This window comes from Phyllostomus discolor, chromosome 1, assembly GCF_004126475.2.
Source record: "Phyllostomus discolor isolate MPI-MPIP mPhyDis1 chromosome 1, mPhyDis1.pri.v3, whole genome shotgun sequence".
Taxonomy (NCBI): Eukaryota; Metazoa; Chordata; class Mammalia; order Chiroptera; family Phyllostomidae; genus Phyllostomus; species Phyllostomus discolor.
The window spans coordinates 68,011,856-68,028,892 of NC_040903.2; the positions used below are offsets into that span (position 1 = coordinate 68,011,856).

The 17,037-nt window shown below is 43.3% G+C and overlaps 1 pseudogene; it reads right to left on the bottom strand.

Moving 5' to 3' along the window:
* Nucleotides 1-363: 363 nt before the first annotated feature.
* On the bottom strand, nucleotides 364-13,629 carry LOC114491928 (annotated as a pseudogene).
* Nucleotides 13,630-17,037: the final 3,408 nt, after the last annotated feature.

Sequence of the window (17,037 nt, forward strand, 5' to 3'; positions counted from 1 at the left end):
CTTTATTATTTCAAGAAAGGTAAAAACGCAACTGAATGCAAAAGGATTTGTGCAGTGTATGAAGAAGATGCTGTGACTGATCAAATGTGTCAAAAGTGGTTTGCAGAGTTTTGTGCTGGAGATTTCTTGCTGGACAATGTGTCACAGTCGGGTGGACCAGTGGAAGTTGATAGCGATCAAATTGAGACATTAACTGAGAACAGTCAATGTTGTGTCACGCGGGACACAGCCGTCATACTCAAAATACCCAAATCAATAAAGTTACTGGTAAAAATGAAAAGGGTGTCTTTTATTTTATGGAAAAAGCTAAGCAGACTTTTTGGCTAACCCAGTATTTCAGGAGTATACTGTGTGATGTAAGTAATAATCATGATTTTTAATGTTTTTATCCTAAAGTGAAAATTAAGTTTATTCATCCATTTAGGACACAGTACACAAGAGACGAAGTGTTTCACATCATAGATTTCACTTCCAGCTCTTTGGAATGTGCATTTCCTTGGCTAAAAAGAGAGACTGGGCAGGCAAGCCAGGCAATGCTTAGGAAGCTGAAATAAGGATGGTCAGGAGCAATGCTAACACTATCCTCACAGGGATGAGCACGAGGGGCTGTTAGTCACAAGTAGATCTAGAATTGTTAGCTGGATGCTAGAGCCATCTCGGGCCTGGCTCATCCCCACCACACAGGTACAGCAGCGCTTTCTTGCGGTCACCCTTGGTGTCTTGCTGGATGTAGCACAGGGACTCACCATACTTTCTCTTGAATTCAGGCCTAGTTTCAACGTGTCCACTTTGCTGCAGGCAACTGTGATTCTGAGCAGGACCTTATCACAAGTCCTGAAGCCCTTTGTAGAATTGTATAGTCAGTCAGCAAAATTACAGGGGCTTGTTCCAGATACACCGGACTGGGTTCAGGAAAGCATTTTCCAGGTCTCCCTCGACTTCTTGATGCTCTCCAACATGTGATGAGGGCTACAGCTCTTGTACCTTTCACATGGTTTCTGTCTGTGACACGTGCTCCACTCAGTCATGATGCTGATCCTTTTGGGAACATCAGTTCCTTTCCTCTTCACTCTAGCATCAGAGAGACTCTGGGCATCTTGGTCACTCAGTTCATAATCAATGGCAGCCATCTTCGGCTCTTGTACCTTTTTCAAGGGCAACCATCAGGTTGCAGAAGTCACCATGTGTGTCGAAAGTAATGTCCTCCAGATTTGTCTTGCACATTTCTTTAGACCCTGTTAATTTCCTGCAGCTCCTGGTTGGTCCTTGAACAGATGATCTCAATGAGAGTCTTCATCAGTGTCCACCCCTGTCATGGAGGCCTTCAGCCCAGAGGCATCATACTGAGCAGGTGCTTTCAGTAGGCCCCAAATAATCACCCTGTCCAGGTGGTCACGCAAGGGGGGTTCCAGCATTGTTGCAGGTTCCTTTTTGGTCCCTTTCTGTTAGGCAAAGGCGATATCCTGTGTTCATGGCTGGGGTTGGTCAATATGCTGATGATACTGACCTCATCCCCACTTTTTATCTTAGTCTTTTCAGTGTTCAAAGCATCTCAGCCAGCATCACAGTGGTGTAGGCTTTGGCTAACCCGTACACACTTGGGGTGTAGAGTGATCAACTCCATGCTGAGCGTGCACAGAGTTTTGTGAGCAGCAGACACTTTGAAACCAGCTGGGCCAGATGCGGAGAGCAGTGGGTGTCCCCAGAAACTGAGCTAATTGTTTTTTTTAAAGGTGCAGATTGATTGCCCACTGTCATGGTTTATCCTTGGAAGGTGTTTTAGAAAAGACTTATTTTGTGATGCAGCTGTTACTCCAAAACCGTTCCTTGAATCTTTTTGGAAGTTTCTTTAGATCTATTAATAAGCTACTGTAGAAAATTTGATATATTATTCAATACCTTGTTTTTTGACCAAAGTGATACATGGTTCCATATCTCACTTCTTTCTTATTCATCAGACGTGGTTTAGAGTTTTTCTAAAATTTTGAAGTCCACTTCAAGAAGCTTTAATTTTATGTCCTACTAGGACATCAGTTTTTCTGAAGCACAATTCCAGTCATTTGAATGCTTAAAACCTCTCAATGGCTTTTCTTACAAAAGTCCATACTCCTCAGGTGGTCATTCAGAGCCCTGTGCAACATGGCCCAGTCTGTCTTCATGGGCCACCCTCATTCTCGCCAGCCACACTGTTCTCCAGCCAACCGAAATGGCCCAAGAGAGCTGAGGACATCTGTATCTTTCTCACCTATTTTGCTGTGCCTCACCACCCCACCCCCGCTAACCCCCCAGCCCACTTTCCTGCTTATTAAAAGCCAGCCTTCAAGGCCTGGCTCATATGGCATGTTCCTCATGAAGTTATCCCAAGAATGTTTCTTGTTCCAGGATTTTCTCAGCACCTTGATATTACTGTTCCTTTTACACCTAGAACCCTGTCCAGTGATGTGGGATGTAGGCATTATAATTCAATAATACCAACGGCTAATAATACCAACGGAGAGGATGAAAAACGTATCCTTGCTTTGCCTCCTCTTGGTGCTTGCTCTGTGCTCTATCTTGGCCACATGGAATGTGATGTCGCACCATTGAAGGTGTTCTGACTTGCAAGTGATTCCACATGAGTCCCCAGAACACTTTCCATGACAGGAGGCTCACCAAAACTAATGCATCACACCCAAGGTTAACAAGTCAAATAATGCAAGACTCAATCATATATGTTGACCTGTCTGTTTTAGTCACAGTATGGAATCACTACCCCAGGTAATTAATGAGTGTCTTGTCTTTCCTTAATGAACCAGATCATCCGAAACCTGTTGCTGAGGTCCCATCTCACAGCATTCATGATTGAGCATGTACTGGCCCCTAAACTGGGACTAAATTCCAACTGTGTAATTACTTATGCCTACTAGTTCTTATGAAACACACACACACACACACACACACACACACACACTACAGAACTTCAGTATGTTCTATGGCTGCTTTCTGCTCATCTTCTTAGACATTCCGCCTCCCTCTGGGTCCGCGGCCCCAGCACTGATGAGCCCTATTTCAACTTGAGCTACATGCAGACAAGTGCGATCACAGCTTAGGGCGCCATGCCTCCTGTGCACTGAAAAATCATGGGGATAGTTCTGTTTGTGTTTTGTTTGTTTTGTGTGTAAGTAGAAGATTAGGTTTCTGGGTTGTGGTTGCAATTGGCTCTGCCACCTGCTCACAGCTCGATCCTGGGCGAAGTATTGAGTCTCTTGTGCCCTTTGTTTTCCTCATGTATAAAACAAAGATGAAGCCAATGACAAAGATAAAACCCTGTGAAGCCAGAAACTGCCCCACTTGGACAGTTTCTGGCTTCGTTGTGTATGCTCAGGAAATAGGAGCGCTTGCTGCACTGTATCATCCTGTGATTTCAGTGAGCTATCTGCCTCTATATTTTTATTTTTTATTAAATTTTATTGTTCATGTTGTATAACTGAGTTGTCCCCACTTTTCCCCCTTTGCCTATCTCTGCCCAGCACCCCCCAAAGCATTCCCCACTACCACTGTATTTTAATAATCTGATCACACTTTATGCCTTCTGCCTTCTCTGTTGAGGGAAGGGTTCTAGTGGCAGACTGCTCTGTATTCATTTTCTCCAGCCTACCTGCATACCTGGGCCTTTCTTCACCACAGCATTGCCTGGTGGGACCAACACCCATCCAACTTCCCAAGACTCACTTCCTACTTGAGAAAGACAGCGTGCATTTCCAGAGCCATTCCACTTGACCTGGGATGAGAAGGGAGCAGTGCTGGGGTGAAAGTTTAGTTGAAATAGAGCAGATATCAGGAATGCTTCAAATACCATTATATTAAAGAAATAGATTGGGAACTGAAAAAGGATATGCCTATTCAGGAGACACGAGAAATGACCAACCTGGTAATAAAAGAATTCTAGGATAGAGAATGCCAAATGCTTCATGTACAGTACCTAATGTTTAGTTCTATAGTGATATGAATTAAGCAATAATTCTCCCCCATTTTATCAAAGATGAATCTAAGTCCACAGATTATACCCTTCACCCTATATGGTGCTACTTCAAAAGCCACAAGAATGAACAAGAAAGTCTTTGCAGGTTTATGCAGACTGTATTGGATTGATCTGTGGCTCTTTTAACTTTTTCCTACAAGTAAAATATATACACTGTTCCCAAAAAGTTCTAGTGGACACCACTGATACAAGTGGTTCCTACTTCAATGAACTAGATACCAAGAATAGGAACAAATTTGGAAGCATACAAAATAAGACTCACAATCTCCTTACTCCTTTTAGAAGAGACTAATTTCACTGCTCTGTCAAGAGTTCATGGTTTTCTTGCCATTCAAGTTACCACCCACATCAGTCCATCAGGTTGGTTCACTTTAGTTCCACAGTGGCGTTCCTAGTGGCCGCCATTCCTCCCTGGGGACAGAGAGACAGCCCTGCTGGAGAGTGCATGCACTCTGCTCTGCTCTGCTCTGCCTCGGATCGGCAGCTTGGTGACTGTGCTCGTGGCTCCACTTGGGTATTTTCATTGCATGCCCTCAGTTAAGCTTTTGGCACAGGCAGGTCCCTTCTACTGAAGCAACAGTGAAGCTGCACAACGGGACTGTGTGCCTTTGTGTGCTTGATCTGAGTAGATTCTGGTGGAGTAGATTCCGCAACTTTCATTACATCGAGGAAATCAACAGCAAACCTAGGAGGAGAAAACTCCTGAAAAACTGAAAAAGACTACTGGGTAGGTACAACTTTTCTGCTCTCCCCTACTCTAGAGGATGACCATGACGTGTCTGTGTGCAGGGCTGCAACCAGAGCAGCACCATACAGAATTTTCACTTGTTTTTGAGTCTTCAGTGGCTATTTTCCTTTTATCTGATTTCCCCTTTTCCTGGTTCTTTGATGCCTTTAGTTTGGGGTTTTGAGACACCTGGACTGGTAAGAGGCAATAGTCGCTGACCTTCAGGAGATTTACAATTCCATAGTGAAATAGGAACACACCCCACATATAGAATGACTAGGAAGAGATATGCAGATGCATACGTGTTAACAGCTAAATAGCAGTAAATGAAGATGTGCCTTGCTATGTAGTTGGTTTTATAAGGTGTGGAAAGTGAGACATTGTAAATTAAAAGTTGGTTTATATCCTGGCTGGGTGGCTCAGTCAATTGAAGCATTGTCCTATACACCAAAATGTTGTGGGCTTGATTTCCAGCCAGGGCACACCTAGGTTGCAGGTTCAGTCCCCAGTCAGGGCACATATGGGAGGCAATCAATTGATAGTTCTCTCTTGCATTGATGTTTCCCTCTCCCTTCTTTTCTCTGTAAAAATCAATAAACATATCCTCAAGTGAGGTTTTTTTAAAGTTGGTTTAATATAATTTATTGAGTTTATAAGAACAGGACTCCACAGCAAACAACAACAAAAAACCCTCCCATTTTGTACTCATCCATCAAATGATCAGTCCTAAGTATGCTGTGGCCTGTTTTCTTCAATGCCACACAATTCTGTATATACTAGTGTGACATTTGAGAAGTGAGAGAAGGGAGCTTGTTGCAGGGGTTATACTTTCTATATTAGATCTCCCTGACCTTGACATCAATGATCATTGGTTGTGATTGGGAGAATCAGGGCACAGGGTAATCGGTGGGTGAATAAACCCTGGAACGCAAGGGTCTTTAAGGAAAACAACGTATGCAAAGCCGTTGAAAGACTTGGCTCCTGCCTTCACGCCCTGCCTTTATTTGCAGTTCTGCCTTTATTTGCAGTTCACAGGGTGTCTAACTACTAAGGAGTTCGGTCAGCAATTTCTCTGAGCAGGTGGAGACTTGCCTTCCTTTTGATGGAACGATTTCTTCAGAAGGAGGAAGCCCGTCCTTAATCTCATTGAGTTCTTTCCAGTCACGTTGTTGCACAACACAGGGCTAAGAGGCAGGGTTCATTATTTACCTCCCCTCCCCAGCCCCAAGCCCAGGGCACGGCAGAGTCCGGATGCCATGTGTGCCTGTGCACATGTGCATATGCACTTACAAGTGTTTACTTAAAGTCGGTTTGCTTTGGTATGCCAGGCGACACCTGAATTTTGCATAAGGAAGCGGACCGGTAATGCAAAGGAAGAATCATCCAAAAGATGTGACCCTTCTGCTTGAAGGGTGCCTGGGGATGAGCTGACCTCTGTGGCAGCTTCTCAGTGTGTTGTCCCGTCTGGTAAATGGAAACGGGGCCAGGCCAGAACCCAGCAGGGTTTTCCTACAGACTGTCCTCTCAGACACTCAACAGTCGTTAGATAAATGGTAGGTCTTTTCTTCTTCGTCTTTTCACCCCCTGCCCCCATGTCCCCCTCTTTTCCTAAGAAGTCATCTTGTTTAGTCAGTTTATATGCAGGGCCCATTTGTTTAGGTCTGAGGAATGAGACAGGATTGTATTCAGCATTACACATTTATTCTTGTGGAAAGAACTGACAGCTCATTCTTTAATGCCTACAAATTTCTTTGTAGATGAAAAGCATTCAACAAACGCCAAGTAACGATCTCCTTTAGGGGTGTCTGTTTCTAGTTTGATAAAAGGCATTTATCTCTAGGCCCAATGGACTTCCTCAGACTTCTACAGCCAGAATTTATATCTGTGTCTCTCATATACAGTAAAAGCAGAGCCTCCTGTACTCACACCAGTGATGCTGAGAGCATAGTAATTCTTAGTTCTTTTTAAAAAGAAAGAAGACATCGGGTAGGGACAGGAAAGAAAGGATGGAGAGGCGTATCCTCGGATACTCTTCAAGGCATGTGACATTGAGGGCAAAGGAACTTAGAGCTGGAGAAACAAGTGGAGTAGGAAGAGATACGACATTTGAGACAACTGAGATATAGTCCATTGCAGAAGGAGCCCAGGTGCTTCTCTTCATAAAGGAGAAGGTATGAGAGAGGAAAGGTGCAGGGTGTCAGATGGCCGTGTCTTGTCACTGTGGTTGTCGTGAAGTTGTCTTCTTTGAAATCAAAATGAGAATCCCCGAGATGAGCTTTAGAAAAGGAAAAATGCCTGGCTTATTTCGCTTAGCATAATACTTTCCAGTTGCATCCATGCTTGTTGCACAAAGAAACAAGCAAAATATAACGAAAGACACTGAAATAAAGAACAGACTGACAGAGTTCAGAGGGGAGAGGAGAGGGAATTTCAGGGGAATTTCAGGGGAAAAGGGGAAGGGTTTACAGGAATGAGTATAAAGGACACATGGATAAAAACTAAGGGCAGGAGGAAATGGGAGGGAGGAGGGGAGGGTTGGGTGGGTGGGTTGGGATGGGAGTAAAGGAGAGAAAATTGTACTGCAACAACAATTAAAATTTAAAAAGAAAAAAATGAAGATCTCAGGATGTTGTGTACTCACTTCTGGATTTCGAATGCAAATTAAAGCTGAGGCAAAATGGAATAATGAGAAGAAATGTGGTCAGTCTGTTAAGCTTTAGTTGCAAGCGGCAGGAACTCTGATTGAGGGGATGTATTGGAAGGATACAAGGTACTGCAGAGAATTAACAGCAAAGCCGAGTAATAAATAGGCTGTGGAGACAGCAAGGGCCCAAGCAATTTCAGAGATCCAATTGGGAGTGAGTGACACCGGGACTCGGCTGTCACAGGGATGCTGGTTGCTGTACTGCTGCTGCTCTGCTCAAGACTCGAATCGCAGGAGGCTAAGTCCGACTCACTGGCCCAGCTGCAGCCAAGGGGAAATCACTGCTAGTTTGAACAACGTGAGTCACATTTCTCTAGAAATTCAAAGGAGTGGGGTGAAGGCACAGTGGTCTGGCAAAGCCTCTGGGAGGAGGACAAGTTTCATGTCATGCAATGGGAGAGGGGAAGGTCCCTGAAGGAAAATTGAGGAACCAGCAAAGGGTGACAAAAACAACAGATGTCATTACACATGAGTGGGCAATGGAGAAGAGAAAGAGGATGCTGGATAGAGATGTCCTGCAGAGCTCCTTACCCATCATCATTCAGTCCTTGTTAGGCATCTAGGACGTCACTCAGAGGGCTCTGCTGTGCTCAAGGCCTGGATTCTTCCTTGTCTCTTTGGCATTAATTTCCTCTTTTCTGTAGTGGATATCTTTGTAGGCATTCCAATTTTACCTCATTTAACTCTAGTCAACCAAAGTGTATTTAGCAATTGTTATATCATACATCATGTTAAGTGTGAATAAATGTTATTCCTGGCTTAAGAAGGTTAAATCTCATAGAGAAGCTCATGATCTAGCTAAATTCATGCTCTTTACACCAACAATTTATTTTACTAATTAGTATTTTGTTAATAGTACATTCCCAGACCATCAGCTTCAAAACCTTGGAATCATTTACAGCTCAACCTTTTTCTTTATCGCCCATGTTTGTTTCACTTAGCAGCTTGCGCACTTCCTCACTCCTACCAATCTTTCCTTCCAAGTCCTTGGCCTCATGTCTGCATTCGGGTACCAGTGTTGAAGCCGTCGTTATCTGACACCTATTTCTCTGCAATACCCATGAGCTGAGCTTGCTAGCTCCATGTCTCCCTTCCTCCTGTGCACAGGCCCCAGAACCTCACAGCAATTTGACTTTGACCCATGCACTCATTTCCCACTGCTCGTAAAGCACACACACGGCTCCAGCTGGTTCAGTCATCCCACCGTCCTTCAAAATGGCATTCTTGCTTTCATGTCCCAACTCATTTTTCTCCTCACCTGGAATGTCCTCCTTTCATCCATTTAAACCAGTGCTTCTTAACCCTGGTTATACATTCTCATCACCTGGAAGGTGCCTTTTCCTCCCTCTCTCCTTCCCTCCTTCCCTTCCTTCTTTCCCAGTGGAAAGGACCCAGCAAGAGCAATTATGCTGAAATTCTGGGGCTTCAATATTTTTAAAGTCTCCTTCAGGTAATTCTAAAGTACTATTACAGTTTACAATGACTATTTAAACATTAGGCCCCACCCCAGCTGGTGTGGCTCAGTTGGTTGGGGCATCGACCTGAACCTGAAAAGTTTCAGGTTGTGGCTTCCAACCTTGGTCCAGGTGTACGTGATCCCTTGTCTGGGTGCATACGGGAGGCAGCCAGTCGATGTTTCTCTCCCTTCCTCTCTCCCTTTCTCTCTCTCTCTAAAAGCAGTGGAAAAAAATATCCTCAGGTGAGAAGAAAAAAAAATAGGCCTCATAAAAGAGTCCATAAACCAGTCCTGCTCTTAAGGCCCTCCTGGACCACTGCAGACACTGTGCCTTGACTTCCATTTTTCTTCAAATGTCTAGAAAACTACAGTTCACCTTGTCCAGAGTAGCAGCTAGTTGTCTACTAATTCCTAGTTGTTTTTGGTGTTTAGTTTATATTGGGTTGGCCAAAAGTTTTTTTTTTTTTTTTGGTATGATGGTTCTAGTAGCTCTTAGTTGTCTTTAATTTAATTCAAAGAAATTTTGTTAGATTGTATTGTGACAGCTGTCATATCAGCGTGCATTTTTTAAAAACCTTATCAAAATTGATGAATTTTTGTGTACCCATTTTAATATTGAAGATGGAATACACAACATTTTTGGCATAGTATGCTTTATTATTTCAAGAAAGGTAAAAATGCAACTGAAATGCAAAAAATGATTTGTGCAGTGTATGGAGAAGATGCAGTGACTGATCAAATGTGTCAGAAGTGGTTTGTGAAGTTTTGTGGTGGAGATTTCTGTCTGGACGATGCTCCACCATCAGGTAGATCAGTTGAAGTTGATAGTGATCAAATTGAGACATTAATTGAGAACAGTCAACATTCTACCACACAGGAGATGGCGGACACACTCAAAATATCCAAATCACTAAAGTCATTGGTGAACATGAAACATGTGTCTTTTATTTTATAGAAAAAACTAAACAGACTTTTTGGTCAACCCAATATTATAGGCTCCTTGAGGGCAGGAACAAAAAGCTTAAATGATTAGTAAGCTCTTCCAGATAATGAAATATAAAATAAATGGAGGTAAATTAAAGAATGTTTCAGATGATTGTGAGTGGGCAGGGAAGTGTTACAGGCTGAATTGTGTCCCCGCAAAATTTATATGTTGAAGACCCAATTCCTAGTACCTCAGAATGGGACTGATTTTGGAGATAAGGGCTTGAAAGAGGTCATTAAGTTAAAATGAGGCTGTCAGCCCTGACTGGTGTGGCTCAGTTTGTTGGAGTATCATCCCATAGACCGAAACATTGTGCATTTGCTTTCCCATCAGGTCACACACCTGGGTTGAGGGTTTGATCCGAGGTTGGGGCACGTATGGGGGAAAGCCAGTCAGGGTTTTTTTTTTCTCTCATTGATGTTTGTTTCTCTTTAAAATCAATAAACATTAAAAAAACAAAATGAAGTCTTTAGAGTGGGCTGCATTCCAATCTATCCAATCTTAGGAGGAAATTTGGACACAGAGAGGAAAGACTATGTGAGAACACAGAAAGATGGACACTTGCTGACCGAGGAGAGAGGCCTCAGGAGAAACCAGAGCTGCCAACAACACCTCGATCTTGCATTTCCAGCCTCCACAGCTGGGAGAAAGTTAATTTTTGCTGTTTCGGCCTCCAATCTGTGGTACTTAGTTATGGCAGCCAAGCAGACTAATATATGAAATAAAGGTGTAGGCAAATTAAATTCATGAATTTAGGGGAAGAAAATCTGATTACAAAGCTCTGAGCTGTTCCATAGCTGGTAAACAGGATCAGACACAGCTGTGGGTTGCCCACACCCCCAGGCAAGAGTTTGGTACATTAAGTGCTTTTGGGGGGGTGTTCCTCACAAAGTGTATTAGAAACACACGAGTGCACACTCACACGTGAGGCAGAGCAACCTCTGCCCCTGGGAGGCTGGTGTGCCGCTCCAGTGAGCCCTTTAAGAGAAGGTACCAGTCTTTCCCAAAGCAAGAGACTCAAAGCCACAGGACCTCTGTTTCCACTGCTGGCTTGAGGACAAGCTGCGGCAAATTTCAGGGCCTGAGAAGCTGACCCTCCTCTAGTCAGTTGAGAGCCCTGCCCAGCCAACACCTGCATGTCAGCCTCAGAAGGCCCTGAGCAGAGCAGCTGGGCAAGCCTGCACTTCTGACCTTCGGAAATTGTGAGCTGTAACAACTGTGTGTTGTTTTGAGCCATTTGGTTGTGGCCATTTTTTGCAGAGCAGTGGATACAAGTACAAAACTCAATTACTAAATCCTGAAACGTTAACCCTTGGGTCCATCATCTAAAGCTTAAAGGAAACAGTTTTTGAACGCCTGATAGTTAGTGTGACTGCACACCCCAGAGAGTGAATTTATGGAAAGAACTGTTATCCAAAGAACCAATAGAGTCTGAAAAAAAAAGTTTTAGAAGGATTTCCATGAAACCATGGATGACTTTTTTTTTAAAAGTAGGGCTTATTCTGTACCTGTTTCCCAAAATGATTTGAGGTAACTTATAAGGCATGTTTGATGACAAAAAGACAAATAGAAAAGAATAAACTACAGAGGATAAAGAATGAACAATATAAAACATCTAGGTTAAGCCTTGCCCGGGTGGCTCTGCTGGTTGGAGCATTTTCTCATACACCAAAAGGTTGCAGGTTTGATCCCCTGTTGGGGCACGTATGGGAGGCAACCAATTGATGTTTCTCTCATATCCTTGGTAGAGGATTAAAAAAAATAATAATTTGTTGGCTAAATGTTATGAGGCATCTAGCTTTTAATTCGTTAATTTGAGGAAGAGAGAGGAAGGGAGAGAAAGAGAAATATCGGTTTGTTGTTCCACTTATTTATGCACTCATTGACTGCCCCTTGTGTGTGCCCTGAGTGGGGATGGAACCTGCAACCCTGGCGTATCAGGACGACTGACTGAGCTATGTGGCCAGGGCTAGCTTTGGGTTTCTTGAAAGTCAAATTGTTTTCAATGGGTAAAACGATAAACAATAGTGGGTTGTTTTGGTTCTCCTAGCTGTACCTTGGAATCCCCTGGAGAAATTTTAAAAATCATCAGTGCCTGAGTCCCAGGTTCTGATGGTGGTACAGGGTCAGACCGAGCCCAGTGCCGTGGAAGCTGCCCCGGTGGTTCTCATATGCAGCCATGGCTGAGAACCACTGAACTATAATTTTTATTATCAAACGAAAGTGCCATACTAATTTATCAGGAGAGATACACTGCCTTTTGGGATTTATATTGTGAAATTCATATAATGGTAAAATCATTGTACTTTAGCTGTTTTGCATGCAGAAAATGCAAAGATATTCTTCGTATGGCCATTTCTTGTATTGACCTTATAAAAACTAAAGACAAATAATCAAATACAGTTTTTGAAGGGATATCTTTGGGAAGCTTAAGTAAATGAGTTTCTGATGATATAACTTGATAGGGGAATTGGAGTTTAATTTTCCTAGGTATGTGAATGGACACATCTCTCTTTGCAAATCTACTTTAAACAACCATCGGGAAAGTATTCCTGACAAGGACTGGTAACAAAAATTTCAGATTGAGCTCTACAGTGAGAACCTGTGATAAAAATGTTCCATGACACCGAATGGATGGACATGATTCAGTTTTAGGTGACAGACTTGCAGCTGCCACCTTGATACTCATTTGCAAAAACGTACACGTCAACTTATGTTCTGTCTCACACCATTTACAGTTGAGATTTTATTTATCTAGAGAACATTTTTAACTACTCTGATGTTCAAAATGTTTTGATCTAGGTTCTACAAAAACACAGGTAGCATAGGATTCAATTTGAGATGAGCTTAGTCCTTAAGTAATTGTTGGGTATGAAACCAAAGGCTGATAACACATCTGCTAGTGGGAGGGAAAATGATTCAGCAATATTTGAGCATTTCCAATAGTGGTTAACACACATAGTACTTAATATGTGCCCAGCCCTGTTCTAATCATTCTTTCTATAGTGACTAATAGAATCTTCATTGCAACACGTGAGGCAAATGCATTATCATCCTGTATTTTGCATAAGAACAGTGAAGCACAAAGAGGCTCCCTGACTCCCTCAAGGACACCCTAGTAGTTATTGGCAGCTGCAGGGCTGAGGGCAGGCATTGTGCCTCCTGAACTTTTGAACCCATCCACTGGGTCACACACAGCAGCAGATACTGTAGGCAAATACGAAAATAATCATAAAACATTATCTGAACTTGGAGAAGTGTATCCCGGTGGAGAAAGAGACATGCAGATACAACTGTACCAGGGAGAATGGGGCCCTTGTGTGGGTTGCGTATGGAATAGCCAACCTGAATCACGCTGACCCAGATCCACCCATTTCTCTAACTTTTCCTTCAATTCTTGAAGGGCCAGTTTCTTTCCCTCTGGCATAATGTCCCTTTAGCTCAAAGAACTTACTTTAGCAGTTCCTTTAGAGCAGGTCTGCTGGTGGGGAATTCTATTAGTTTTCCAATATCTGAGAGTGTTTTTATTTTGCCTTTATTCTTCAATATTTCCATGGGATACAAAATTCTGGATTTAGAGTTCTTTACTTGGAGAACTTTTAAGCTGCCGTTCCCGTGTCTTCTTGCCTCCTTGGCTCCCAAGGTTTAACTCTGCTGTAGTTCCAATAGAAAGGGCGTTCTTCATGAGCTGCTTTTGAGGTTTTTCCCCTTTGGCTTTTTGCTGTTTGACTTTCATGTGTCTGTGCATGGGTTTCTTTGAATTATTTTGTTTGGGGTCTGCTGAGTTTCTTGAACCCAAGTTTATCTCTTTCACCAAATTTGGGGAGTTTGGGGTTATTATTTTTTCAAACATATTTACTGTACCAATCTCTTCTTTTCCTCTGGAACTCCAAACACAAAAATGTCAAATTTTCTAAGAGTCTACAGCCCATATGGTTCTATTCCCCTTAAATTTTTTTTTTTTACTCTTCGGACTGGATATTTCTGTCTTCAATTCACTGATTCTTTACCTTGTCATCCGCATTCTTAATCTTCCCCAAATGTTATTCTTTCACATCTGTTGACACACGCAGGAAAAGTGTCTATAGAGAGACCACTTTTATTACGTGTGCTCTGTCTTTGTACTCCCCTCTGCAACAGGAGATGAGTGTTTCCATCAGGGTGGCGTTGGAGGCCTGGGTGAAGGAATTGGAGGTGGGGGGGCGGGGCTCAGAGAAGTAACCTCCCTAAGGATGCTCAGACCCAGTGGCCTTTACTTCAACAGACCAGTGGCAGCCAGCCCTCCACTCCAAGGGGGCTTCTCTGCCTCTAGACCAGCAAGAAATGTGTTATACACAGTGGACTGTGGGCAGCAGAGAAGTGAGCAGTGTTGCCTCATGGGAAATTCTGCTCTTCGAGAAACTTTTGCATTGTTTCTGTTTTCCCTTTCTTTTCCCTCTGAATTTGTTATTCAGAAGGGCTCTAGTAGAATGGACCTTGTCTTTAGGGGGTTGGAGGTGGAAGAGTAGGGAGCAGAATATATTTTTCCTCTTATGGTGTGTCATATGTTCTTGCTGCAGACAGATACTCTCTGTGTGAAACTGAGTTTGTGACTTAATCTGTGACCTGATGAAGAGGGCAGTGGCTGGGGTGCTTGGGGGTGAGGAACAGCTGGCGTGGGGCTCCTCAGAGCAGCAGGATTCGTTCAGGGGTGTGACGAGGCCCTCCCACCGTAGGCTCTGTGCCTGCCGGTTCCCCCTACGCCTGCTCCATCCTTCCCTCTTTTCCCTGTGGCTGTCTGTCTTCTCTCCTAGTATGACTTCGTAAGTGCTGTTTTCACCTCCTCTCTGCGGCCTTGCAACTGTTTCCACTGCTCCTCCCAAGCCTGTTTTCCCTTCTCCAAGTTGCCTCCCACTGCCTAATTATGCCTTTGGCATTTCTCCTTCCATCTTCCCTCTCCTCCCTCTCAGGCTGGTGCATCACAAACTTGTCCCTAGAATATTTTGGAAATGGGACAAAAAGAAAATGGACAATCCAAATCCACACTTTGTCACCACCATACTATCACTACCCTTAGTCACTTGGGTTAATTTTCTATTCCTTCTAACATTTTCTGTTGGCTGCTAAGACCAACAAAAATGAATGTCTTTCATTTTGGACCCATAATCTTGCTCCTCCATGAAATATCAGTGGGCAGCGAAATTGGGGAGGGAGGGCAGGAGAGGAGATATAAAATCCTCACACTCACCCTGGCTGGTGTGGCTCAGTGGATTGAGTGTAGGCCGGCAAACTGAAGGATTGTGAGTTTAATTCCCAGTCAGGGCACATGCTTGGGTTATGCACTAGGTCCCCAGTTAGGGGCACGCAAGAGGCAACCACACAGTGAAGTTTCTCTCCCTCTCTTTCTCTTCCTTCCCCTCTCTCTAAAAATAAATAAAATATTTTTAAAAATCCTCACACTCATTCACCTAGTTGATTACCTGTCAACATACTTTTCTCCTTTATTCCACTTCAACATTCTCCAAAATTTCTTCTGCTTTGGGGCTCCCTGTGGCTTCCTTTGATGGTCCTCCCTTCCTCAGAAGGGGATGTCCAACTTCCAATCACATGTTCCCTCCATCTCTCACCCGATCGATGGCATTGCCTGTGGCCTTCTCTGTCCCACCTTTTGAGCCATGCCCAGCACCTGTTTTCTAGAGAACTGAAGTTAGTTGCCCTCCTGACCTTCAAAATCTTTTTCAGCCACTCCCACCCCACCCCACCCCGCAATTCCCTGAAGGCTAATTGTGATACCTCTTTCCCATCACTGCTTATTTCTTCCAGTACAGTGACATCCTAGCAATGATCCGTGTTTACCGAAGGATGGCCTCAGTCAGCCAGGATGGCTGTAGAAATTTAGCCACAAATGAGTATACCTTGCACATACCAGTGAGTGTTCAATAAATGTTTGTTTAATCTTAGTCCGATCAAAAGAACTCAGACTTTGAGCAAGAGAGAATTCTGAGTGAAAATTTCTTTAAAAATGCAGACAACCAGGTATTTATTTAATGGTCATTATGGTGCAACATTGGGTTCTTCTATGGTTCACCATAATGAGATACATCATCTGTCAGTCAGTCCAGGGCACCCACTGAGCACCTTGTGTGAATTGGACACTGTTGTACGAACATGACCATGAAGTAAGAGAAGGGTCTAGGGAGCTGTTTCGGGCTGCAGTTGTTTATAGGTGAGTGGATTGGGGGTCTGTTTGCCATAGGCCAGGCTGGCAACAGAAAAACTCCTAACAGTAGCCTGGAGCTCCTCCAATTCCCAGCTCGGCAGGGCGGGGCACCTTGCTCAGGTGTTTCCCCGTGACTGCCTGCCCGCAGATTCGAGGCTCTGATTTCATAACCACACAGCATGCAGAACTGCACCCCACTCCTAACCAGCGTGCTTCACTGAGATCTACAGCAAAGATCATGGGACGAGACATTAGGAAACCTTAGTTTCAGTTCTGGTTCTGCAGATACTCAAAGAATTGTGTGAAATTTTCATAAGATGAACGGGACACCCTGCTTCCTTTGGGGAACTTTCAGGGAGCCCCCACTGGGTCACCTTTTCTCAACATAAAAAGAGTAAATAGAAAAATCCGTGAGCCCACGTGATTAGACCTTAAGTTCCTTTCAGGCTGTTTGAAACCAAGCCATCAATGACTCTGTGTAGAAAAGTTCCCTTACCTTTTACACCATTCAGACACGAGATAGTACAACGTGGTGTGTAGCCTGAAAAGCTAAATAAATTGTTTTTCTCAAAGATAGGTAATTGTCAGTAAAAATTTTTTTTTCTGTGAAAGTCAAATTTCTTCCTCAAATTTTCTTCCTGGATTCTATGATTGCTAACTTCCAGGTGGGGAAATCTTAGTCAATATTTATTAACTCCTAGATCAATAGAAAATGTATTATAAACTCTGTTTTGTTTTAAATTAGGAAATGGAAGTCCAAGATGTTCTTAAACTGGTCAAAAATAGCTAAATACTACACTTCACAAAATTTATAAAGTGGAAAAACATTGGCTGTTTCTTTCAAATTGCTATAGGGCTTTGCCACAAGATGGCACCATGCAAGTGTAGTTAATAAAAAGGCTTAGTAACATGTATCTTGCAGTGGGCCCTCAAACTTAAGAGCAT